The 25,442-nt window shown below is 43.7% G+C and overlaps 1 long non-coding RNA gene across 1 annotated transcript in view; it reads right to left on the reverse strand.

Annotated features, from left to right (window-relative positions):
- The window catches only part of LOC115938371 (uncharacterized), a 29,492-nt gene extending 5,823 nt beyond the window's left edge, over positions 1 to 23,669 (reverse strand). Inside the window, exons 1-2 of the long non-coding RNA XR_014147573.1 lie at positions 19,149 to 23,669; positions 14,413 to 14,465 (exon numbers count right to left, since the gene is read on the reverse strand). This is a non-coding gene — a long non-coding RNA (uncharacterized LOC115938371). The remainder of the gene's footprint in view (positions 1 to 14,412; positions 14,466 to 19,148) is intronic.
- Between the last annotated feature and the right edge of the window lie 1,773 nt (positions 23,670 to 25,442).

Below are 25,442 nucleotides of genomic sequence, written 5' to 3' on the forward strand. Positions count from 1 at the left end.
TCTTGTTACCTCTTCAGTGACTTTAAGTAGATGTGTCTGGCTTTTGTAGAGGTCCTCAGTGGGAAAGTTGGTCCAAATTACCAAACCCAGGTATGACTAGAAGTCCTTTATGTAAAGTGCCAACTGTCTTGGATGGGAATATATATAAAAGGTGGATTTATGGGAATGAAGCATGAAATCTCAGCCTTAGGAAAGGAAATAGGATTGAAGCTCTAGGAAGGAAGCTCTGCCCACTAAAGAAATAGGCTAGGTTGTAACAGAGAGAGAGATAGCAGTAAAATCACAGTGTATTTATTTCTCTCTCGCTTAACAGTCCAGAAGAATGTAGTTGAGGTTCTTGGGGCAGCTCTGATCTAGGAGCGTCCCAGGACCCAGGTGTCCTCTATCTTGCAGCTCTATTAGAGCAATGTGGTCCTCACCCTCAGGGCCAAATAACCATATTAGCATTCCGGTTGGGGAGAGGGGAGGGAGAGAAGGAGGGAGGCCAACCAGGTTGTTTGGGATTTTTAAAAAGATATAATCTGGAAGTTGAATGCATCACTTCCATTCATGTGTTCTTGATCTAATTATTTGCATAGTCATCTCTAGAGGTAAGAGAGGATTGGATATGTAATTTCTTGCTGGAAAGCCCTGTGACCTGTTAAAAGTTGTGGTGGAATGGGGTGGGTGATGATTGTAATAGTAAAAGGGATAAGGAATGAATGGATCCTGAGGATAGCAGTCTCTATCATGGCCCTGTTAAGAGAGGTAGAGAATGAAGTCTCATACCCAGGTGGGCTAATGGGACACGGAGGAGAGACACCAGTATGACTTCACACAAAAGTAGGGGCACCTGGTGTTTCTGTGTGCTAGGGGAAGATGAATTCGAGTCAAACCTGAGTATGCGTCAGAATTACCTAGAAGGCTTGTCAAAATATAGATTGGTGGGCATCACTCCCTGGGGTTTTGATTCTGTGGGTCCGAGGTGGTTCTGAGAATTTTTTGTTTCTAACAATTTGCTGGATGATGCTGATATTACTGGTCTGGGGATGAAACATTGAGAGCACTCTGTGCCAACATGCTTGGATTGGTTTTGTAAGAATTAACAAAGATGGGTGTGTATACCAATAATAATATAATTGAGCCCTACATTTTCAGTTGTGAAGTTCTGGAATCCTTCACCATTATATTATTGAGGAGATGATTGCAGTTTAGACTAGATCAACTGCTCATCATAAAGGAGCACAACCACTCTTTTTTTGATTTCCTAATACTCTGTTTCTCTCTCCAGGCTAATTCCGATAGAATATCTTGCAAAGCCATTTAAACCTCTTCACTTGAAGCATCTCTGATAAGCAGATTTCACTGTGTGTTTACTTCACAAAGATATGTGCAGTGGGTTATTTTTATAGCTGTTTATTCATATTTTAATGAGAACTTTATTAATATAGACCTTGGTTCTTCAGGACAAAATGGAACGTGATTTATTTAGTTGCTTCCTCCCTTCTTGAATTGGCTAAGTGAGATAGTTGAAGTTCCAAATACTAATTTATGGAATGAAGTCAAAAACAAAGGCAGATCAATTTGAAAATAATTATGTTGGGGCGCCTGGGTGACTCAGTCAGTTAGGCATCCAACTGTTCATTTCGGCTCAGTTCATGATCTCAGGGTCATGAGACTGAGCCCTGCATGGGGCTCTTCTCTCTCTCCTTCTTCTTCGGTCCCTGCCCACATGCTCTTTCCCCATTTCTCTAAAAAAAAAAAAAAAGAGAGAAAGAAAGAAAGAAAAAAGAATTATGTTTCCTGAGGAAATTACCAAAAACTGGAAGGAATCTATTTATAGGCTTCATTTTTGATGATTGATATCTACAACTTAGCTGAGTCTGGATGGTTTTATTTCCGATTCCAAATCGGCACTAAGCAGGCAGGTGGGGGAAAGAGAAAGGGGAAATTTTTAACCCTGTAGTATCACAGTTGGCCCCAAGCAGGACATTAGGGGACACACCTGGGAAAATGGGAAGGAGCCCAAATATGAAGAGAACAAGAAATAAGGGACAAGTAGGAACAGAAGCAAGGCCTAGGGAAGAGGCCATCACTCAGGTCAAGTTCCAAGCAGCATGTGACTTATCCAGTGCAGTTCTTATTTTCTCAAATCATAGGGAATCCAATATGGTGGAAACGAGCTGAAGGTATAGTTTCAGAGAAAATTTGGTAAAGGTTTGATACTAATTTCAGAGCTAGGTCACTCCAATCATTCTGTCAGAAGTCCGGGCAAAAGCTCTGAATGAAGAGAAAAATAAGGTCAAGAGACTCAGGCAGGAGAAGGTCAGGGAAGGGCCACGGCTGCAACTCAGCTTTGTCTCAGAAACATACAGGGATTTCGATGTCGGATGAGAAGTAACTGTCAGTCAAAACTCCTAGTTTCTGGGCAAGCATGTCCTAGAGAGAACGTCAGCAGTTAGATGCTGGTTCAAACACATGGGTGAGACTGCCTGGCCGGACATACTGACTCTCCCTGAGGCTCAGTCAGGAAGATGCTTCCTTTAAAGCTACCCATCTGGAATGTTCTGAGAAAAGAAAGACCTCAAATCCTAAGAAGACATGAGAGGTTTTTTGTTTTGTTTTGTTTTTGTTTTTCTCCCCTCTGTAAAGTGGTGCCTCTTAAACACCTTTTATAGAGTCTGGGGTCATTGCCTTTGTGGGAACAATGCAAAAATTTGTGTTGCTTTGCATTTCAGAATGGATGTATTTTTTTCACCAACCCGATAAAGAAACTTGAATTTGAAAGATGGCTATAGAGCATTATCAAGCAGTAATTTTTCCAAATATGTCCTTTATTTAATGTTTTTTAAAAAGTATTATTATCATTAGCAACTCCCTAGGAAACTCCCTTTTGTCCAAACCTCCCCCACTTCTAGTCACTACCCACCCCCAAGGGAAATCCCTGTCCTGTTATCTAACAGTGACGATGAATTTTGTCTCTTTTTGTCCTTTATATAAATAGAACCATACAACATACACTCGTTTGCATCTGGCTTCTTTCATGTATTGCTGTGTGTGGTTGTTGCCATACGGTATTCATTGTCTGAATATACCAGTATATTGATTGATTATTCTGTTGATGGGTATTTGAATAGCTTCCAACTTGAGGCTATTGTGAATCATGCTGCTCTGAACTTTCTAGTCTATGACTTCTGGTGAGCCTACGTTCACATTTTGTTGGTGCTTTATTTTTAATTGTAGAAATAGTTTACCATCACCCCCTTTGAATCAGAAACTGATTTGTTGCTGTCAGAATTTAAAGGGGGAGCAATCTGAGATTGAGAGCAAAGCTCCAGAGACTGGTGAAGATGATCAGTGTGGTTCTGGAATTCTGCATTGGCAAAGTGACTCTATCCAAATCTCATCCCTTTCCATATGTTCTCTTATTTAACCCTTCCAACAGTAGTCCCATTTCTCCCCCTCCATTTTATTTTCTTTTTTAAAAAAGATTTATTTATTTATTTGAGAGAGAGAGCACACGCGTGAGCTGAGGGTGGGGGCAGAGGGAGAGAATCTCAATCAGACTCCCTACTGAGCGTGGAGTCCAATGCGGGGCTTGATCCCATGGGATCATGACCTGAGCCAAAACTGAGAGTCGGATGCTCAACCAACTGAGCCACTCAGGTGCCCCTTTTTCCTCCATTTTAGAGATGAGAAAACTGAGGCACAGAAAGGCCAAACATCCCACTCAAAGCCACACAGGCAGCGGATAGAGGAGCCAGAATTGAACCCAAGTGGTCTGGCTCCAGAAGCTGAGATCTTTGTCACTCAGCTTTGTCACCTCTGTACCTCATCCTCTTGTCTCTATCAGTAGGGTGAGTCCTTCTCCTCCATATTTAAATATGCCTCAGCTTGCCATCTTAAATGCAACCCTCCCATGACTGCACATCTCCTTCTAGCTGTTCCTCCTCTTCTGCCCTTTACCACCTTAGTTCTTAAAGGAGTTGCCTACTCGCCTCCCCTCGATTTCCTCACCTCACTCCAGCCTGACTTCAGCCCCTCCCACTCAACACATGAGATCCTGCTGAGGTCACCAGTGATCTCTCTGTCGCTAAATTCAGTGGTTGTCGTGTTGTTTCTAATATTGTTGATTACTGTCTCCTTGAAACTCTTATCTCTTGACTCAAGTAACTTTCCCGATTTTCATCTTAACCTCTTTCAACTTTCCTTAGCCTCTTCTGCTGGTGAATTCTTTTCTATGTGACTTTAAATATTGCAGTGACTCATGCTTCATCAATAGGCTCCTTCTCTTCTAATTCCACACCTTTTCCCTAAATCAGCTTATCTCCACCCAAGGCTCCACATTTACCATCTGCACCCTGAGCATCCCCTGAGTTCTAAACTTGTATATCAGACTGTCCACTCCACCTCTCTGCTCAGTGTTCCTAGGCACCTAAATTTAGCTTCTCTGGAATGAACTCATGAGCTCCCTTATCCCCAACCTGCTCCTTCCACATTATCAAGTCTGTGGCACCATTATCTATCCAACTGCAGAGTCATCCTTGACATCTTCCACTTCCTAGCCCCTGAATCCAATCATTCACGAAGTTTCTTCAAAATTTCTCCTAGTTCCTTCTCAAATCTCTCTAGTGTCCCTAATTCTAGACTTAAGTTACCTTTGTCTCTGGTCTGGATTAGTTAACATCCCTTTCTGAAAGATCTGCTTACATTCCTTCTCATTTTTGCATTCTTCAAATTGCAGCCAGAGTGATCATTTAAAAGTGCAAAAATGAAATCTTGCCATTTGCAATGACGTGGATGGAACTAGAGGGAATTATGGTAAGTGAAATAAGTCAATCAGAGAAAGACAGTTATCACATGATCTCACTCATATGTGGAATTTAAGAAACAAGGCAGAAGATCATAGGGGAAGAGAGGAAAAAATAAAACAAGATGAAACCAGAGAGGGAGACAAACCGTAAGAGACTCTTAATCATAGGAAACAAACTGAGGGTCGCTGGAGGGGAGGTGGGTTGGAGGGTTGGGGTAGCTGGGTGATGGACATTGGGGAGGGTATGTGTTGTAATGAGCACTGGGTATTATATAAGACTGATGAATCACAGACCTGTACCCCTGAAATAAATAATATATGTTAATTAATTGAATTTAAATTAAAAAAAATGAAAATAAAATAATTCATGTTTCTAAAAATAAAATAAAAGTGCAAATCCAATCCTATCATCCAGCTCCCCAACTTAAAACCCTCAAACAGTGGCTTCTTATTGCTTTTGGGAGAAAGGTCAAACCCTGAACACAAGTTGTAATACCTCCTGTGATCTGGCTTGTGACTCCAGCCTCCTTTCCTTGATGTCTGTACTGCGGCTACAGGCCACAGTGACCACCTTTTTGTCCCTCCCGCTTGCTCAGCTTCCCCCCGCCGCATGGCCCCCTCCACTTCAGCCTGTACCACCACCCCCTTTTCTGACCCTGAACTCATCCTGTAGATGTCCACTCAGATGTCACTTCCCTGAGCCCTTAGACGAGGTCAGGACCCTCTGCTATATCTCAGAGTCTCTGCTACTTCTCCTTCACAGAGCTGTTCATGAGTGTAATCACTTCCTTATGTACATAGTTGCTTGGTCAGTGTCCCCTGATGGAATGTGAAGCTCTACAAGGGCAGAAACTATTTCTGTGTGGTTGTCTGCCCTGTTTCCAGCACCCCACACAGTCTCTTCTCTCTAACAGGGGCTCAAATCAGTGAATGAATTCATGACTTGCCATCTTTAGAATTTTCAACTCCATCTCTTCTGATTGTTCCTTACTCCTATTTTACCAATATGTTGAGAACCTTCATAAAAATCAGACTAGACTATGTGAATTTGGCCTGTGCGGCTACCATATTACTGGTATCAAAAGGAAATGGTTTGATACATTCAACATCATTAGCCATCATACAAAACAAAACCACCACGAGCCACTACCTCACACGCATTAAGATGGCTGTAGTCAAAAAGACACGTGTTGGGAGGAACGTGGAGAAATTGGAACTCGTATATACTGCTGGTGGGAATGCAAAATGGTGCTGTCACCTTGGAAAACAGTCTGGCGGGTCCTTGATGTGATGAACATGGAGTCACCATATGACCCAGCAATTCCACTCCCAGAAATATGCCTAAGAGAACTGAAAACATGTCCACACAAAAGCTTGTACATGAATGTTCATATGAGCCTTATTCATGGAAGTAATCCAAATGTTTATAAACCGGTAAATTGATCATTAAAATGTGGTATATCCGGGGTGCCTGGGTGGCTCGGTTAAGCATCTGCCTTTGGCTCAGGTCATGATCCCAGGGTCCTGGGATGAAATTCCACATCAGGTTTCCTGCTCAGCAGGGAGCCTGCTTCTCCCCCTCTCTCTGCCTGCCGCTCCCCCTGCTTGTGTGCTCACTCTCTCTGTCTCTCCCTCTGTCAAATAAATAAATAAAATCTTAAAAAATATAAAATGTGGTATATCTATACAACGAAATATTATTTGGCAGTAAAAAGAAATGAAGTACTTACCCATCTGTGACATGGCTAAACCTTGAAAATATGCTGAGTGAAGGAAGCCAGTCACAAAGGACCCTGTATTATGTGATTCTGTTGTTATAGAATATAGAATAGGCAAAATAGGCAAATTCATAGAGACAAAAAGTAGATTAGTGGTTGTCTAGGATCAGTGGGGTTTAGGGAAATGAGTGACTGCTAATGGATATGTGGGTTTTTTTAGGGGTGATAAAAATGATCTACAATTGACTGTGGTGTCGCATATCTCTATGAACATACTAGAAGCCATTGAGTTGTCCCCTTTAAGTGGGTGAATTGTATGATAAGTGAATTATATCTCAGTAAAGCTGTTAAGAAAAGATGGTTTACTTTATTTAAATAAAGATTTTATTTATTTGAGAGAGAGCGAGCAAGCATGGTGGGGTGGGAATCAGAGGGAGAAGCAGAGAGGGGAGCCTGATACTGGGCTCGATCCCGGGACTCTGGGATCATGACCTGAGCCGAAGGCAGACGCTTAACCGACTGAGCCACCCAGGTGCCTCAAGATGGTTTACTTTTGAGGGTAGACTGAAAGCACATCATCCAGGCATCATCCACGACAGTGAATGTAACAAGATTATGGAACACAGCCCCTGCCATCTGCTTCTGGCTCTTCATTCCAGTACTCTCTCTGCAGATCATAGGCCCTTTGGCTTTGTTTGCTTTGTTTTGATGTGACATTTTATGTCTATCTCCTCCCTTGAATTGTGAGCTCCGAGCAACTAATAGGTCTCCCCTCTCAGGATTGTTGTGAGCATTAAGTGAGGTAACAAATGCAATGCACTTAATTTCGTGCCTGGCACCCGGTAAGTGTACACTAAATATTACCTCTTATTATTCCGACCAAACACTAGAACATTTTATATTGTTACAGAAAAAATAGAGCCATGGCTTATATTTTACAGTTTAAGTGGCTATTATCTGTGTACTTTTGCAAGCCCTATCACATATCCACTACATTTATTTTTCCCCTTCTGGGAAGTCAAGGGCCCAGACCTCCCTCCACTTCTTCCTCACACCTTACAACAGGGTGCAATAATACAGATGAACACGAGGGGGCAACATGCAACTGCAATTTAAAAAAAAAAAGGCACACTTGAAACTCAGATCAGATCTAAAACATCTAGTATAAAGGAAAGTGGAATATCTTTCTTTAATATAGTGTCTTGTAGTATTGTTCTATAGGAGGGACTCTTAGGAGGGAAATATTACTATATCAGAAGGGTATTGCTGCTAGAAGGCTGACCACAGCATTACTCAAATTCTACCTACATATGGCTGCCAAAAAGAGGCTTATAACCATTTCCTCACATGGGGTACACTCTATATACTATATCTCATGAGAACACTTAGCTTTTCCTGCGAGCTGGTCCCTCTGATGGGAGGCTCTGATGGGAGGAGGAGTCTGGGAGCCTACGTTAGTACAGTGCTGCCTTTCAAAGCACTTTACTGTGGTATCTGATCTTGGGGGTTGGGGGGCGCAGTTGCGCTTCAAATCCTAGGCTCCCCTTAGGTTGCTGATGAGTTTCTGTTGAGGTATATGTGCTCCTACTTGACTGGAGTCCTTCAAGGCCAGGAACCATACCTCACCTTCACCATTGTGTCCCCCAAAATTTGCAGGGCTTGGCATGGCCTAGTGAAGCTGGTTAAATATCTATTAGACTAAACTAGTCCATGAGCTGAGCCTGGAAAAAGAGGGAAATTCTGACCACCTTGTCCACGAGCAATGGGACTCCCCTGAGTAGGACTATTCTTTAATTATTCATTCTATAGTACAAAAGCAGTTCATGCTCAGAATGGAAAAAATCAAGCAAAGAGAACATTTAACATGCTCCTAATCCCATCTACCCAAATCTGGGGAATACCACAGATTCTTTTCACTCTATGTCAGAGCATAATTTATAAACATGTCTCTGAGTGTGTATGTACACACACACACACAGTGTTTACATTGATGGCAGCAGGGAACACAATTCCACTGTATGATGGTACTATCTTTAGCTAATCCCCCTCTTTGGGGGACTTACGTTGTTTCTAAATTTTCTTCTCAAGAGCAGTCTAGTGAATATCCTTGTGGCTAAATCTTTCCCCACATTCTTTATTAGTTCCTTAGGATAAATTCCCAGAAGCAGAATTTCTGGGTGATGGGTAATTTACATTGTCACCACCAGTGACGGTGCCCTTGATCAGATGAAAATTTTAATTAAACATCACACCAGAACTCTGTAATCTTGTCTGCATAGTGTCATCACCACTCAAAACATTTGGTGAACTCTGTGTTTGGTGATCCAGGTGATGTCTCACACAAGAAAATACATGTTAATCTCTCCTCTTGCCTTTGATCTTGGACTGTTCAGGAAAATCCAGTTTATCTAGAAAGGACAAAGAAAGCTACTGTGGAGGAGATTCAGATGAATGTGCCACCAGAGTCCGGAGCTAAGATAGGGGAATGCCTAGTGTTAGGTGCACCAAAGGCCAGCTCTCATTGTATAGGTCCTAATAGAGTTGTTTAAGAAGTTGAAAAATTAATGTCATGGCGTTTTCCAGGTGCATTCCTCTTGATTCTTCACCAATTTGAAGGGTTTTTTTTTTTTTTTTTTCCTTCCCCCTTTCACCTATCATTTCTCTAAACCTTTTTGGAAATTAGAATGGAACTATTTCTTCAGCAGGTAACAATGCTGGTGGGTTGCAACCAGGAATCTCTCGTGACTGGCTTTTTTCTTAAAGGTTCCCAAGCTCCTCTTTCTTTAGATCTTAAAGATGTACACAGAGAGCTCAGTATTTAAAAATATAGGGATTTCCTCATGGGAGGGGGGAGGCAGCAGCTCCAACTGGGGCTTAGTATTTCGGTCTCCTCGAGGGGCTCAGGCATGGCCATTAATTGATGGGAGTCAGGGTACAGCACTCAGACTGGTTTTCACTAAATTCTGGGTTTATTTGGAGAGGTCTGGGGAGAGGGCAGATTGGCCTAGGAGGGAGGGGACCACAACTGACTCTAGCCACCCCTTGGTGCTGCCATTTATATTCTGCACTGCACAGAAATTCACGGCGGTTCTGGGAAGCCTACCCAGTTAAGCCTTAAGGACTGATTTTCAAGGCCCTCTGCAGTATAACCTTCAGCAGGCCTTTCCAGCCTTAATATCTATGCCTTCCAGAGACCCGCATGGATGCTTTGCCTCCTTTTGGCCCAGCTGCTGCTCTAGCCACTGCCGTGGCAGACAGCTCTCTGCACCTGCGGCCCAACAGCTCTCACTTTAGCGGCGCCGAGAATCACTCACTTGCTGCCTGGTGTCTCCCCGACCCTGCAGTGTGGACACACTTGCTTCCTGGTTGCCTTCTGGATGTGAGAGGGACCCGCCATGCTGTGGGGCAAACTTCAATCAATGGGGGATGGGACTGAAGGGTGAAGATCCCCCCCGCCTTCTGTCCATTAGGTGGGCAATTGTGAGGTCCTTCTGTGTGGCTCCTCAGAAGCTTCCAGCAAGATGAGGCCCCCGAGGCCCACATGGTGACCAGCTGATCTCACACCCCTGCGCTGGCTTTCCCTCCTTGCCTGTTCCCCTCCTCCCCATCCCTCACCACTATTCCCTGCAGGGAAATAACAGTCACCCTCCTATTTGCTACTTTCTGGTTATGTTCCTGGCTCTTCATCTATTCATTTCTTTAATATCACTTATCTATCTTTCTTTATCAATTATTTATCTATATCACTTGGGGGCCATCTAGTATGTTCATGTTCTGGGGAGGGGCCCTAAAATATAAAAATGAATCAGACACTAGCCTTGTTCTTGAGGAGCTCGTGGTTTAAGAGAGGAGACAGGCAGCTAAAACCTGGCAGTGGGACATGGTGAGTGCTATTCCAAAGAACGAAGAAGTGGGGGCACAGGCGATAGGACAGTTGATCCAGTTTGGGGTATCTGGGGAGTTTTCTTGAAGAGAAAGTAATTTGCTGGAAGTAAGTGGAGGAAGACCTTCGGGGCTGAGGGAATGGTTTGGGCAGACAGGAAGTCATGAATGCTTTTTTTTTTAAATAAAGATTTCATTTATTTATTAGAGAGTGCGCACAAGTGGGGGAGGGGAACAGGGAGGGGCAGTGGGAGAGGGAGAAGCAGACACCCCGCTGAGCATGGGGCTTGATCCCAGGACCCGGAGATCATGACCTGAGCCAAAGGCAGACGCTTAACCGACTGAGCCACCCAGGCACCCTGAGTCATGAATGCTTTATGTCTAGAACCTGTGGAAAGTTTGGGGAGACTGGAGTGGAGGGCACATGAGGAATGTACCCAGAGGAATCTATCAGGATCTGGGTGCTTGCTACACCTGGAGAGGTCTGAGAAGGGGCCTGGAGTGGCTTCTTATGTGCGACCAGCCTGGTTTTGTCATTCGGTACTAGGTGACCCTCCCACTCTGGCCATACCCATCGACCAGGGTAGATGTCTACAGGGATGGACTTGGGACAGGCCTGAGGCCTAAGTCTGCTGGGGTGCTCTGAGAAGCTGAGTCTTGCCTCACCTAGCTCGTGGTAATGTGCGAGGGTTATTTGGCATCAGTTTCTTGCTCTCAAGGAGAGCCAGCATGAAGCCAGGGCCTCCCGAGGAGTGGTGAGAAGGTCTATTCTTCCTCCCCCCTGAGAAACCCGGATCTCTGCCCCGGCGCCTGCTGTGCAGACTCTAGCTTCTGTATGTTCCTGTGTTCTCTGTGTGCAGCAATCCTGCAGTGGGGGCTGTTGGTGGCTTTCCACAGGACCCCCATCCCCTTGTGGTAACCACGCAGCTTCTGACCCAGGGCCAGGCCAGTGACTTTCGGAGCGGAACAGACTGACTGGTGACTGGCCCAATCAAGCAGACCCTCCCCTGAAGGTGTCAGCAGCAGTTGGTGGAGGGTAGAAATTAAAGGACACACAGAGAAGGCCCTGGGCAGAAGCAGTGAGGACAAGAGATGGAAAGCAGAGGTGTGCCTGGGGGGCTCAGTGGATTGAGCACTGCCTCTTGGTTTCGGCTCAAGTAGTGATCTCAGGGTCCTGAGATCGGGCCCTGCATCGGCCTCCACACAGTGGGGGCAGGGGTGGGGGGCCAGATTGAGATCCTCTCCCCCTGCCCCCCCCCCACGCACTTTCTCTCTCTCAGATAAATAAGTAAATAAAATCTTAAAAAAAGCAGAGAGCGGAGAGGAGCAGGGTGCTGGTGACAGGGTGGGCAGAGGCAATGTGGCTGAGTCACAGTGATGCGGCAGTCCTGGGAGCTGTGAGATAGGGAGGGCTCCGCAGAGTGGCCTGGAAGATCTTTCCATTTCTGCACTCCGCCCCAGACTCCGGCGGCCTATGTGTCTGGCCGGCCCTGTGCTCTCAGGGCCAAAGACAGACACCTACGTTGCTATTCCCTTACATGTCCTGACCCCGAATGGCGTCAGGAGCTGCACTGCCTGGGTTTGGGTGCCGGCCCTGCCGCCTACTGCTGTGTGAACTCGGGCAGTTAATTGGCCTCTCTGTGCCTCAGTTTCCTCCTTTGTGAACCGGGCTAATATGGGTGTCCACCTCGTGGAATTGTTGTGACGACTGCATGAGTTAAAGGATAGAGGATGCAGAGAGAAGCCAGGTGCCCAGGGAGCAGTCTGGGTCTGGGCAGGACCCTCCGTTGGGTAACTGAGGAGAGTGGAATGGACCATTGACAAATGGTGTGGGTGAGGTGCAGGGACAGCAGCAAGGGATGGCGGAGCCCCCTGGGGCTAGCCCCTGCAGGAGCCCTTACCGTTCCTGGCTTGAGGGCGCGAGGAAGGGGCAGTTACCAGACACCCAGTCTCTAGAGAGGGCGGCGGGACAGGAACCGTGGGCTCTGGACAAGCGTGCAGCTGGGCCAGTCGGCCGTCCAGGGAAGAAGTGGAGGGGGTACAGACCCCCAAGCCCTCTCCTCCCTCCCTCTCATCTCCTGCCCATGCCACCCAAAGACCAATCCAATTGGGGGCGAGAGCGCAAGGCAGGGAGGTGGGTGCACAATACAGAAGTCCACCTGCCACGGCCCAGAGGGGGCGCGGGTACGGTGAAGGGTGGGGAGACAGTGGGGTCTACCTGGCACAAATGCCCACTAACGCGGCTGCTGCCGCCATCGTGATGATGACAGTAAATGCCTGTCACCTCAGAACTCGACTGATGTCCCTTCCTTGCAAGCCAAACTGCCCAGCACAGAGAAGAGCCAGCAGAGAGCAAAAGGGGGAGACCGGGTCTGGCGGCAGTCAGACGGCACTGTGCTATCGACAGCTGGTCCCCTCCCTAGCTGGCCAAAACTCGGCGGGCGGGGATGGAGGCCATTGGGCACGCGTCCCCCAGGGCTCTGATGGGCCATCGCTGAAGGAACCCGGGAGAAGCATTAGGCCTTTTTATTTAAACCATGAGCAATGTCTCCCACCCTTAAAGCCCAGACAGAGGGATGAAATCTCTTACAACCAATGTTTAACTGTATTTATCTATTAAAGTTTACTTTACCTACTTGAAGAGTACCTAATCCCCCACCTAGGGAAGTTAAAAAGAAAAAAAAAAAGATGAAAAAGCGGAACTCATAGAGTGCACTGGGGGGTAGTGGGAGTTTTCTTCTGTCTCGTGGGGGCAGCTGGCTGCCCGAGCAGCCCCGAACAGCCCTGAGCAGCAAGGCGGCTTTGGTCTGGGCATGCTGAGTCATGGCCAGAGGGCGCCGGCCGCTGTGTCCAGGCCATCACAGAATTACGGAGCAAAACTGTGTGTGTGTGAATATGGACCTTACGCAGCAGCTCGGGGAGCGGAGGTGGAAGGCGGTGCCTGGTGTGGGTCAGTGAGGAGGCCTGGCCCAGCCCAGGCTCCTCCCCGGGGCCCCTCTGTAGTCAGCTGCACCAGTGCCAGGCCCTGGGCTTCCCGCCTCTCACCGACTCAGGTCCCTGTGGTCCAGGCCAGGACATGAAGGCTGTAAGTTCAAAAAGCCAGAGGTCATTAGGAATGCCTGAATAGGAGTCCCGGTGTAGCTCTTCACAGCCTCTGTTCTTCAGCACTGAGTGAGTGTTGCACAAAGTGTGGTCAACTGCAGGCCGCCATATGAATTTTTGTCCCTTCTGTGTTTTACCTTTATCATTGACTGAATGTTTTCCTTTTGGAAATTGACCTTTTTTTCCCCTGGTACTTTAAACAGTTTTCGTTTGAAAAGGAAACTGTATCACTACCATAAATGGAGAGCGAGACTCACCTACCGTAAATAAGGTAACCATCCCTAGAAATGCAAAGGAGTTTCTGGCCTCCAGCCTGGCAGACTGAATATCAGAGCAGAAGGATTTCAAAATAACTCCATCCCTTTCAGTTGATTGGTTGTCCTGAGAAGCCTCTCTTCCCTCTATCTGTTGGGCCCCTAAGATCTGTAGTCACTGATCTGACATTGGATTGGAGCCAGAGCAGTGCTGGTAGCTGGTAAATGCTTAACAACCAGCTCTCCAAAAATAAATGTAAGCACACACACACACACACACACACACTTAGTACACATCTTACTGATAGCAATGACCTGTAGCACACACGTTACAAATAAAAATGTATAGTACTCTACTGTGAATTCGATATAGCCAATTGATTCCCCGGGAATTTTTTTTTCTTCCCTTTTTTTTAAAGGATTTATTTATTTATTTACTTACTTACTTACTTTACTTACTTACTTTACTTACTTTTTATTTATTTACTTACTTTTACTTTACAGGACCCTGGAATCATGAGCCGAGCTGAAGGTGGATGCTTAACCGACTGAGCCACCCAGGCATCCCAATATACAGTATTCTTTACTGTAAATTCTAGATAGTCCGTTGATTCCCTCAGAATGTTTTCATTGCTGTTTGCTGAGCTCACCTATCTGTACCAACCTGAGGTTGAAATTGACGAGCAAGTGTAGTTACAGCTTACGTATAGGTTGACACTAGTGAGGTCAGAGTGAAGAAACAAAGACACATGTCAGAATTTCACTAGTTTATCAGTGTCATCAATGATGTGAGTGACTTCTTTGCTAAATTATGTAATAGTTTTCAAAATACTGGAAAAGTATTTCCTCACTATTTTGTTCTGTTTGCTATGTAACGATTCCTAATATGACATACTTTCTTGTTAAAGCTGTACTACTAGCATTTTTTCCCTCACTTTTTATTTTTATTTATTTATTTAAAAAAATTTTTTATTTATTTATTTGAGACAGAGAGAATGAGAGACAGAGAGCATGAGAGGGAGGAGGGTCAGAGGGAGAAGCAGACTCCCTGCCAAGCAGGGAGCCCGATGCGGGACTCGATCCAGGGACTCCAGGACCATGACCTGAGCCGAAGGCAGTCGCTTAACCAACTGAGCCACCCAGGCGCCCGAGTTTCCTTCTTTCATTGTTCAGCTCTGGATGAAAATGTCCAGATTATATAGAAAAGACAATTTATTTTTTTTATTTTTTATTTTATTTTATTTTATTTTTTTGTGAGATAGAGAATGAGAGAGAGCACGAGAGGGAGGAGGGTCAGAGGGAGAAGCAGACTCCCCGCCGAGCAGGGAGCCCGATGCGGGACTCGATCCCAGGACTCCAGGATCATGACCTGAGCCGAAGACAGTCGCTTAACCGACTGAGCCACCCAGGCACCCTCCCTCACTTTTTAAAGTCTAGACAAAACAAAACAATAAATCAAACCACAATGTGGAGCGTTTGCTGATTTCTGTGGTATAAATACTCCTACCATGACCCATTTCAAGCGAGCTAATGCACCATCACTGAGCGTGATGCAGAGTTGAGAGGGGAAGCACTACATAGCTCACCCTTTCTAGTATCTCCGCCATACAGATACGATGGACATGAATAACCTCAGCAGCCTAGATAATAGTTAAATGTAGCAAAATAATTGGGAAAGTGGGAGTACTTAATGCTTCTGTTTTTAACATAATTTATTTAATTGTAAATTTATTATAAATTTGATTTTTAATAATAGCTGTGTTTATCAACTGAATCTCCGGATTCCTCAAAAATTCACTCAAAACGTGTGTCAGTACACCAGTGATTGTAACTTTAGTGATTGCATATGCACCCCTCATGGGACCGGTGTCCAGAATAATCTCTGCTCTTCTTAGATGGACGTACTCTACCCAGCTCTACCTCAAAAGAATAGTAGAGGTTGTCTCTCTCCTTATTACTCTAACTTCATAGTCTACTTTCCTTCTTACTGACTCTGCTCCCCAGATATTCCTCGAACATACTAGGCACGTCCACCCCAGGACCTTGGCACTTGCTATTTTCCTTGCCTAGAATGTTCTTCCTCTAGAAGTCTGCCGTGATTCACTCCCTCACCTCCTTCAGATCATTGCTCAAATGTCTCATCTTCTCAGTGAAGCCCTTCCTGACCACCCTATTTATAACTGCAACCCTTCCCCTCTGCTATTTCCCCACTGACCTTGCTTTACTTTTATACCTTCCCTGCTTTATTTTCCTCCATAGCATCAGTTATTTTCTATGTATTACACTGTATAAAATCCTCCTGTATATTTTGTTTATTGCCTGTTATTATCCATGAAAAGGCTAGGTTTTTTTGTATGTTTTGCTGAATCCTCTGTGTCTGAAACAGTGCCTGGCCCAGTGTAGGTAGTCAATATATATTTGTTGAATAAATGAATGATTCAATAGTGGATGCCTAGTAAATATGTATTGAATAAACAGATGAATGAATGAATATAGCTTCAAGTCCTGGAGGCACAAAGTCACCAGGGGGAGATGTAAAAAATGTATATATATGTACACATAGGTACATATATGTATATGCATATATACATATACATGTATGTGTATATATGTATGTATATACATATATATCAGCTTTATTGAGATATAATTCATATGCCATACAATTCTCCATTTGAAATATACAATTCAATGGTTTTTAGTGTGTTCAGAGTTGTGCAACCATCACTAAGATCAATTTTACAACATTCTCATCACTCTAAAAAGAACCCCATGCCCATTAGCAGTCACTCTTCACTGGCTCCCTATATCCCCAGCACTAGGCAACCATTCATTTACTTTTTGTTTCTGTAGATTTGCCTATCCTGTACAGTTCATATAAATGGAATCATATAATATGTGACCTTTTATATCTGGCTCTTTCACTTAGCGTAACATTTTCAAGGTCCATCTGTGTTATAGCATGTATTCATGCTTTATTTCTTTATACTGATGAATAATAATCCAGTATATGAATATACCATAGTTTATTATTCATCAGTTGATGTACATTTGAATTTTTCTACTTTTTGCCTGTAATGAATAATGCTGCTATGAACCTTCATATACAAGTTTTTGTGTGGGCATATGTTTTCATTTCTCTTGGATATATACCTAGGAGTAGAACTGCTGTGTCATATGATACTCTATGTTTAACGTTTTGGAGAACTGCCCACCAGCAATGTATGAGATTTCTAATTTCTCCACAGTCTTACCAATGATCATCAGTATCTGTCTTTTTTATTATGCCCTTCTTAGGAGGTGTGAAATGATTCCTCTTGTGACTTTGATTTGCATTTCTTTGATGGCTGATGATGTTGAGCATCTTTTCATGTGCTTATTGGCCATTTGTGTATCTTCTTTGGAGAAATGTCTACTTAGATTCTTTGCCAATTTTTAAATTTGGGTTGTCTTTTTGTTGAGTTATAAGAATTATTTATATATATTAAAAAGAATTATTTATATATTTTGAATACTAGATCATTATTAGATGTAACATTGTAAAAAAAATTTGTGAGCTGCGTTTCATTCTCTTGATGGTATCCTGTGAAGCACATTTTAAACTTTGATGATGTCCAGAGTTTTATAGTTTTAGCTCTTACATTTAGGTCTCTGATCCATTTTGAGTTAATTTTAACATGTGGTGTGAGGTAGGGATCAAAAGTCATTCTTTGGCATGTAAATATCCAATCATCCCAGCACCATTTGTTAAAAAATCTATTATATCCATATTGAATTGTCTTGGCATCATTGTCTAAAAACAGGGGAAGATTTTAAAATCAGATTTGTGTGATCTAATTTGCTTCTTTGTCATTTATTTTGGTGGAAGCATTGAAAATTCTAGTCAAAGTGTATTTGGCATAAAATCCATACAAACTGGTTCAAGAATAAAGGGAATGCTCCTATTGCCTAGATTGTGATGTTTTAAAAAACATTTTAGTTTTAAAAAATTATTATTGAGGTGGGGCACCTGGGTGGCTCAGTTGGTTAAGTGTTTGCCTTCAGTTCAGGATATGATCCTGGAGTCCCAGGATTGAGCCCTGCATCAGGCTCCCTGCTCAGCAGGGAGTCTGCTTCTCCCTCTGTCCCTCACCCAGCTCGTGTTCTCACTCTCTCTGTCTCTTTCTCAAATAAATAAAATCTTTAAAAAAATTATTATTGAGGTATAATTGACATATAACACTATATTAGTTTTAACTGCAAAGTATAATAATTCAATATTTGTATATATTGCAAAATGATCACCACTATGTCTAGTTAACAACTGTCACCATACGTAGTTACATATAACTATTTTTTCTTATGATGAGAACTTTTAGGATTTACTCTCTTAGTAGCTTTCAAATATGCAGTACAGTAGTGTTAACTATAGTCACCATGCTGTACATTATATTCCCATGACTTGTTTATTTTATAACTGGAAATGCATACCTTTGACCTTTTTCACCCACTTTACCCCCACCTCTGGCAACCACTGATCTTTCCTCTGTATAAATGAGCTTTTTTTTTTTTTTTAAGATTCTACATATAAGTGAGATCATCTAGTACTTGTCTTTCTCTGTATGACTTATTTTATTTAGCGTAATGCCTTCAAGTACCATCCATGGTGTTGCAAATGGTAAGATTTTATTCCTTTTTATGGCTGTATAAATATTCCATTGTATATATATATACACCCCATTTCCTTTATCCATTAATTCATCGATGGACATTTAGGTTGTTTCCATGTCTCAGCTATTGTAAATATAGGCATACCTCATTTTATTGGCTTCATTTTATTGTGTTTTGAAGATATTGCCTTTTTTACAAATTGAAGGTTTGTGGTAACCCTGCGTTGAGCAACTCTTTTGGTGACATTTTTCCAACAGCATTTGCTCATTCATGTCCCTGTGTTATGTTTGGTAATTCTTGCAATATTTAAAACTTTTTCATTATTATTATATTTGTTATGGTGATCTGTGATCAGTGATTACAACTTGCTGAAAGATCAGATAATGGTTAGCATTTTTTTAGCAATAAACTTTTTTTTTTTTTAAGATTTTTTATTTATTTTTTTTATTTATTCATGAGAGACAGAGAGAAAGATAGGGGCAGAGGGAGAAGCAGGCTCCCCGCAGAGCAGGGAGCCCGATGCGGGACTCGATCCCAGGGCCCTGGATCATGACCTGAGCCGAAGGCAGACGCTTAACCGACTGAGCCACCCAGGCGTCCCAGCAATAAACTTTTTTAATTAAGTTATGTACATTGTCTTTTTTTAAACATAACGCTATTGCATATTTAATAGATTACAGTATAGTGTAAACATTTATATGCACTGGGAGACCAAAAAATTCATTCTTCTCGCTTTAATGTGATACTCACTTCATTGTGGTGGTCTGGAACGGAACCTGCAATATCTCCGGGGTATGCTTGTAATGCTGCAGTGAACGTTAGGCTGTGGCCTTGAATTATTATTTCCCATTAAAAGAATTGAAGGTTCCTCAGAGACATAGTTGATTCTAGGTTGAAGGCAGGAAAAGAATGAGATGAGCCTGGAACATTAAAGACTACTATTTAGGTCATATGAAAAGGACCCAGGAATCAAGCTGAATAAGCATTCACTAGGCCAAGATGAAATGGTATGAACATTAATAAGGATAATAACTGCAATAGATTGAAATACATAAAAAATGCTTAAATCCATGATACATAATGGTATTTTAAAAAATGTTACTTCATTGGTTACTTTGGAGGATGCCAAGAAATCATCTCACTGTTTTGTAAACTCATGAAGGAAAATAAGCATTTATCTTGCCTTTCCCTTGTAAAATGTACCTTCAAATGGTTGAAAAGGGGAAGTTTCTTACTATAGAAGTTTTCCAGCCAATAAAGACTGAGTGATGAATTTGGAATATCATTCTGTAATCCCTAATAAGTGGATGTGGGCTATCAGCAGCTGATAACATAACCAATAGAGATTGATTGATTGATTGATTTTGTCCTTCCTATTATGGAAGGACACAATACCCCCACCACTTATGAAGCAGCCTCATTTAAAAAAGAAAAAGTCAAATCTGACTTCGATCAAGCCTCTTGTCTTGACCACAGATTTAAAAGAAATACAAGGTGCAGAAGATTATATTAAGTGATCGTCTGGAGATGCAATGAAACTACAGGAAAGTGCTATAGGAAATCTGGGTTCTTGAATAAAGAATTTCAGAGAAAGAAAAGAGATGGAGAGAGAATCTATAGATTAAAAGAGATGTAACCATTTCATCAGTAACGATCTAGGATCTCACATGGATTCCCATTCAAACAGAATACATCAACCAGAGAAATAGGAGATCTGACTGGGTATTTGATTATATTAAGGAGTTATTGATTTTAATAGGTGTGATAACAGTATTGTCATATAAAAGTTACAATCTTTAGATACTCTATACTGAAGTACACAGAGAGATGAAATAATATAAATGAAATGATATAAATACCTGGGATTTGATTTTAAAAATCCACACGTGGAGGGTGCCTGGGTGGCTCAGTCGGTTGAACGTCTGACTTGATTTTAGCTCAGGTCATGATCTCAGGGTCCTGGGATTGAGTCCTGCATGGGGCTTGGCACTCAGCAGGGAGTGAGTCTGCTCGAAGATTCTCTCACTCCCTCTGCCCTTCTCCCCACTCTCTCTCTAAAATAAATCTTTAAAAAAATCCACATGTGGATATAGGAGAGGGTATAGATGAAGCAAGATTGGCCAAGGGTGGATAATTGTTGGAGTTGGTGAAGGTACATCAAATTCATGACATTGTTTTCCCTTCCTTCTTTTGAAAATTTACATAATAAAAGGTTTTAAAAAACATTATAAATCTTGACAATAATAATCATAGAATGAAAATCAGAGAGAGAAAGCATGTGTTACTCGCTGTAATGGTGGTGGGTGGGAATCAATAAATACAGTCTAAAACTGAGAAAGGGAAAAAAGTAACTAGGGGAGTTCATTGGGAAGGCATAAGGGGCTATCTCCCAGATAGCTCAGAACAGGAAAAGGAGTGTTGCTGGGCCTTGTGGGGTGAGGAGTGAGGACTGGGACCTGGAAGGGTGAGCCATGTGGCTGCTCCCTCCACCTCTTGGGGCCCCTTGCTCCCATGTCTCTGCTTCTCTTGCTGGGCTCATCTTGGCACAGCCCCAACTTCCCAGGACTGTGTGGGTGCCGTGCCCACCATGGACGGTCTTCCTCTCTCTCTCTCTCTCTCTCTCTCTCTCTCGAGAGAATCGGGTTGGTTGCTGCTCAGCCAACGAATGGGCTGGCCTTGGGTTAGGTCATATCAACTGAGGCCAGCTTTGTGAGCTTGTGGGTGTGTGAGTTATTGGGCGTTCCCATAGAGTTTTCCAGAAACTAGGCAAATTCTCTAGAGGGAGTAGGTTTAATTGTGGGCAGGGTTAGCCACGACATTTGGCTGGTACAGGGATGGATTAGATAAAGGAGAGACTAGTTAGGAGATCAGACAGGACACTGTTGAACTCAACAAATATTCACTGGACATCTGTGTGCATGACCTTGGGTTAGGTGCTGGGGATGTAGGGATAAAGGAAATATGAGAGATGGAAAACCCTGTAAGGGGGATGGTGAGATGGACAAGGCTGGACTTAGGCACTGACTGCAACTGGGGAGCCATGTGGCTGCTCCTTTCTCTTCGTACATCCTCCCAGCTTCCTCAGCCCTGCAAAATCCTACCCAGCTCTCAAGGCCCATTGCACACACTGCCTCTTCCAAGAAGCATTTCTGATCTCCCTTTGAACTCCATAGCAATTTGCATGTCCTCTGACTGTCATTTGCTTGTAATGACACAGTTTATGTAGTTGCACCTTTTGTGATTGTAATTTGCCTTTTTGTCTTCTGCTTTCAGCCTTGAGCTAAACTGTTAGAGTCCCTAACCTCGCCACATGTGCAGGCAGGCAGGTCAGTGGGAAGGGCCACAGTCCTGGCCTTGAATCCCATTTTCACCACTTGCAAGCTGTGTGATTTTAAGCAAGTTCCTTAGCCTCTCTGAGCTTGACTTTCTTCATTTGTTAATGAAAATGATAATATTCACCTCAGCATGTCTATGAGAATTAAATTATATCAAGGATGTAAGGAGCATAGAAGGAAGCACAGAACAATTGATGGGGGTGTATGGAATGAGGAGGACCAAGTTAGGCCTTGAAAGATGAGGAGCATTAGCATAGCTGGACAGATAAGGGAGTCCATACCCAGAGGTATGCCCTCTGGCCCCCCAGGGGTGGGAGGGGGAGGGGGGAAGGGTGGGTTGTCTAGGGAGAAGGGTAGCAAGTGTGCCACACTCTGGATGGGACATCTCTTCTTGTCAGCAGAAGCCTCTGTAACTCTAGGACTCAGGTAGCCCCACGCGCTCGTCTGGTGTAATGGAAACTCTGCCTTTGAGCTGCATTGTGCGTCTTATTTGATATCACTGTCCCAGGGTCTGGAGGCAGTAACTGGAGCAGTACTTAGGGCTTGTCTCTCAGGGAACTGGAGATGGACAGTCTTCTCAGCAATGTTCAATAGCCGACCCCTCTGTTCTACTTGAATGTGATATTTTCCTGGGGGGTTTGTGACACCAAATCCTCGAGGCTTTCCCCCACCTTGGCAGCCACTCTTAGAAGTCCCATTTCTGGGCTCTGGTTCTTCATGTGGCAGTTGTGCGATGCAGGCCTGAGTCTCATTCTCCGCTATCCAGATCATCTCGTCCAGTCTTCTCATCCCCTCACACCCCTCACAACTTAAACACCGTCCATGTGATGGTGGCCCCCAAAATGATACCTCCAACCTGGTCTCCCCTCAGAACTCCAGACCCGAGCAACCGTCTGGGTCTGCCTTCACCCATGAGACTCGCTGGATTCTCTCTTAAACCAGCTCTTTCCCTCGTCTCAGTCATCTCAGCAACTGGAACTCACCTTGTTTCTCAGGGGAGTAACCTAGGAGTGATCACCTTTGGTTCTTCCCTTTTTCTTATTCCTATTAACTACTATTCCACCCCATTTCCCCATCTCCCCCATCCAGTCCTTTAGCACTTTTGCCAACTCTAACTTTAAAACTCAGCCCAAATCTGGGGCGCCTGTGTGGCTCAGTCAGTCTGTCTGACTCTTGGTTTTGGCTCCAGTCATGATCTCAGGGCTGTGGGATTGAGCCCCACATCGGGCTCTGTGCTCAGTGGGGAGTCTGCTTGGAATTGTCTCTCTCCTTCTGCCCCTCCCCACCCCCGTACATGCTCTCTCTCTCTCAAATAAATAAATAAATAAATAAATAAATAAATAAAATTTTAAAAAAATACTAAAACTCAGCCCAAATCTGTCCACTTCTATTTAGCATTCCTCTGCCCATCCTTGTCCAAGCCATAATTATGTCTCACGTGGACTAATGCAATAACATCCCAAATGTGTGCATTCTTGCCCATTGTAACCATTTGTCTTTGCTGAGCAGCTAGAGCCAGTTTTAAAAATCTAAATCAGATCATTTATGCTCCTTCTTAAAATTTTCCAATGGCTTCCCTTTGCACCTGGAAAGAAATCTAAACCCCTAGCTTTGGCCTCACAGGGCAAGGATCTAGCTCCTTACTGACCTGCCTTCAAACCGTCTCCCCTGTGACTACCATCCTCTGGCCACATTGGCTGGTTCTACGGCAGGCCTTCTGTACTTGCTGTTCTCTTCTTGCCTCTGTGCTTCCCTCCAGGTGCTTTTTTCTTGGCCTTCTGTGGCCACTCAGTCTAGCGTAGGCACCTGGTCATCTCTAGCACATCACCCCATTTATGTTGTCTGCAGAACACTTCTTACTGTTTTCTTTTTTATTTTGTTATCTATTGTTCGTCCCCCCCACTTGAATGTTCATTCCTCTAGAACAGGCATGGGCCTGTTTTCGTACACTGCTTTATCCCCATGACCCAGTATAGGGCCTAGCACATACTAGGTGCTGTTGGGTCTGGAATTTGGTTTTACCCAATTTACAAGCTAGTAAGTCAGCCTTTTACTAGTCCCTGGATGCTGGAGGAGACATGAGACTCCAGGGTCAGAAACACAGGACTTTATTAGTCCCAGGACAGCAAGCAGCATAGCATCCGCATGCTTGCCTCAGTTCCTTTGCCCCCAGTTCTCACGGGAGACATGATGTGGGTCAGATGGAGACTGTGCAGTGAGTGTGTGCTGCAGGTGTGGAACGCTGAACTTGGGAATTCATATCTTTTATAGTAAGCAGTAAGCAAGCCTGCTCTTCATCCCTGGGGAAGGCATTACTTCATCCCTCAAGGTTGCCTGCTGACAACACAACCCTGAGAAACGGCCCAGGTGAAGAGTAGTCAGGCCTTGTATCCCTGGTATACTGAACAAGGTATGCAGGAGCATGAGAGTCCCATAGAGGAGTGTCTCCTCAAGAGGTATGTCACAAATATTTGTTGAATGAATGAATGAATGATGAATGAAAGAAAGAAACCCAGTCTTTGCCTAGGTACCAGGTATTGATGCCTGCAGGTGGACTCACCTGAGGTCAACACCTGCCTGGATCCCTGCCTATCATTTACTCTTCGATTCCCTTCTACCATTGCTCTTCTCAGCCCTCATGACACCTCAGTCCTACCTCTGCTACCTGAGGCTGAATGATTGTTAAAATTGGTAGTTGCTTCTGTTAATGCCTGAGCCAGATACCGTCTGTGCTTGCTGGATGGGGCTTTCCCCCAGTGTTTGTGGCTGGGGTCTGTCTCTTCAGAACCTGCCCTGGCCTACTACCACATTGTACTGCTGTTAAATGGCCTAAGATTGGCCCTGTCTAGCCACATGACCTGAGGAATGTTAGCCATGGTGCTAATAATGGTGTTTTCTGGCACATATTGGATGTGTAAGACCAGAGATGTCTGTTGCAATCCTCCTGCCCCTCAGCCTAGAAGGTACTCCAAGGAATGGCATTCAGTTGACCTTTCCCATAAACCAGAGTCCAGACCTACGGATTTGGAAAGTTCAAACCCAAATCCTGGGTTGACAGAATTTAGTGATGCCGACTGATGAACAGAGCTCTCAGAGAATGAAGAAATATTTGAAAACCAATTAATTTAATTGGCAGAAAGGTTTAATTGTCAAGTAGTTGGAGAATTTATAATAATCTACCCAGAACATTCTCACCCTGTAAGCAAATTACATGGGAAGTTAAATTGTATTTAGAAAGCTGTCTGGCAGGCACAGAATTAGACCAAAACTACTGCACTATTGGGTGATAGGGAGGTTTAATGACATCCTGCTTTGAAAGCCTGATGTGTCTGTCTTTATGTTAGAAACATACCTATCAGCTTGAGCCTTATTGTTTACCCTAAAGAGTTCTTGGTTCTGAGCCAATCTTTGCCTCTTGGGCTTTTCTTTTTCAATGTTTCTAGGTTGACAAGTCTCCCTTGTTGATCAATACATTCTTTTTTTTCCCCTCTGGATCTTACTTCCAATTATTTTCCATTCATTTACTGCACAACTCATTTGCGAATGCATCTATTGTAAAAGATTCAAGCAACATATACATATACAGAGAAAAAAATACATGGAAGTTCCATCCCTCCCTGTCACATCCTTTTGCTATCCCCCTCTCCTGTCCCGCATTCAACGGGACATCAGGGAAGTAAATGTACTGGTGTGCGCAAAGAATTGGACA

The sequence above is a fragment of the Leptonychotes weddellii genome, chromosome 1, assembly GCF_054177405.1.
Source record: "Leptonychotes weddellii isolate Sample4059 chromosome 1, ASM5417740v2, whole genome shotgun sequence".
Taxonomy (NCBI): Eukaryota; Metazoa; Chordata; class Mammalia; order Carnivora; family Phocidae; genus Leptonychotes; species Leptonychotes weddellii.